Genomic DNA, 2,493 nt, shown 5'->3' on the forward strand with positions numbered 1-2,493 from the left:
TCTTGTCTTGTGCAACCCTTTTTATTGTCAGAATTCTTTTTCCTTTTGTAGGATACATCTGATTAAAAACTGAACAAATGTCTTCATAGTTACCCTGTGGGAGCAGTCACTTTATACTGCGAGAAACGGATATGTGCCTGCATATATACATGTTGGGATCTCTGGTCATGTGCTCTGGAGAACAATAGAGAGGCCTACATGTGACCCATAAAGCCTGACTTAGAGTGACTAACCGTTAGAAATCTATTTTATGGCATACGCCTAGTCATAAATTCCTGAGTTCGAACCCCGAACGAGCACAGACATTGGCTGTGTGCCAGCCATCCCTAAGGAATCTACGGTGACGTCACTCAGGTAATAAAAGGTCACTGCGACCATCAGCATGCGCTTTTTCCCCGTGCGTGCTGTGACAGTGAGAGCTGCTCCAGGCTCTCCAAGTGTCCAAACCGCCCAAAGGGAGCAACAATCAAACGTTTTGATTAACATCATTTTAGATCCCGGGTCACAGTTCTGCAACTCGCAGGCCGAGAAACAGACTGCTGTATTTTTCTCCGTAACTTTTCCTTTTTTTCCTCATACGACGTGGATCGCTGGACAATCAGCTGATCGCACGTTAACGAGCCGCGCGCCGACTTTGTTAAGGACGAAACAAAGTTTGTTAACTTTTCTTCAACGGTGATTTTCTCCGCTGCCGCCGAGAGATCAACACTCCGCATCATCAGAATAACGGACCGCCAGCATCCCGCCGAGGACGACGCTGCGAACGTTTAAGCGGATCATTCTTTCAAACTCCGAATGATCGGAGCAACGCAACGTAAGAGGCTTATGTCTGGGCAGAGATAGTGTAACATAGGGTTGTTTACACATGATTTCTGTAACTTTTAAGTGCTGCATTCATTGATTTTGTTTTCCGGTCGGTCATTTCCGCCGTTTCAGCGAGACCGCGCGTCACCAGTTAAAGGACCAATAGCTGAGCAGATAAGCTCCGGTTTACTGACTCCGCTATTGTGTGGTGACACGCGAGTTTCTAAAGAATTAGAGTGGATTCTTTTATTGGGTTGTGTTTCTTGTATTTTCATTTCTATCTTTCCTCACACTCTTCTTTCTGAACGGTGAGGCGAAAGTCCGAGCACGCGATCACGAACCGTAACCAAGGGGTACGTGGCGCTCAAAGGCTTCCGCCCATCGTTCTCTTCTGTGACCACATAAGCAACATCACGTTGGTTATCACCATCTTGGCTTCGAATAATACGGCCGGCGTATTCTTCGGTAGTCATTTGGAGTTTTGCTGAGTCATCACATGCGTGTGACTAGCTGTTTGTTTGCTGAGCCATCCTTCATGTGGTTGTTCATCCCGGTGTGCTGACCCCTCCTCATGTAGTCCTCCACCATTTTGGTTGTAGTTTCCCCACTCGCCATTCTGGTTGTAGCTCCTCCCCTCATGTGGCCATCCGCCATCTTAATTGTAGTCAGCCACTAGCTTGTTGTTAGCTGCTATCTTGTTAGCTGCTATCTTGCTAACCGCCATTTTGTTTGTTTTTAGCCTGTAGCTTGTTAGCCACCCTCTGGCTAGCATGTTAACCGCCATCTTGTTTGTTTTTAGCCACTAGCTTGTTAGCCGCTACCTGGCTAGCTTGTTAGCCCCATACTGTTGTCATCATCTCTCTCTCTCACACACACACACACACTCCTGTATATAGGCACACCTATGTATAGATATACTCTTGTTGCTGTACCTGTGTTATCTTAGTTAATAGTTAATGTGTGTTGATAAAACTTAGATTATAATAGTGTTTATTATAAAGTGATACTTATCTATGGATGGTTGTTGCTGTTTAATAAATCCTGTTATAGTTTAACCTGTCGTTGTCTGTGGTTATTGTGTATGTACTTGTAATAACAGCTGAATTCATGACAGCCAGTGCTCGGATTCATCCTTCACAATTTTAAGAGACTGTTTTCCCATTAATTAATTTGGCTATTGGTCCCTGGTAACAGGGTGGTGCCCCGATATTTATGTGTATTAAGCATACACTGATTTTACTTTAATGATTATTTCCCATAATCATTGACTCTTTGCCAATAACCAAATTGCTCCTACTAAGTCGCACAACATCATTGGTGCCCCGTGTGAGGCTGTCTTATTCTAGCTGTGTTACAGTATAAACACAATAACAAAAAAGGCAAAACCAAACTTTTCCATGGGTCCACCAACATAATTGGGGTCCCAGGTGAGTTTGTCTAATTCCAGCTGTGTTACAGTATCACCACAGTAACCTGCTGCTGACGGTTTAGAGAATTTCGTTTCTTTTGTGTTGTTTTATTATTCTCCTTATTCTCCTCTTTTCTCAGAATTAGAGTGAAGAAGCCGTCCCCTGCATCTTTAATTGTTAACTATTAATTACGGGTACTAAGAGTATTGGTTGTGTCGTGTTGTGATTGCACTAAGAGGTGCCATAGATTGGACAGTGGATTACCTAGGTTAAGTGGCAG

The sequence above is a fragment of the Scatophagus argus genome, chromosome 5, assembly GCF_020382885.2.
Source record: "Scatophagus argus isolate fScaArg1 chromosome 5, fScaArg1.pri, whole genome shotgun sequence".
In the NCBI taxonomy this organism is placed as follows: Eukaryota; Metazoa; Chordata; class Actinopteri; family Scatophagidae; genus Scatophagus; species Scatophagus argus.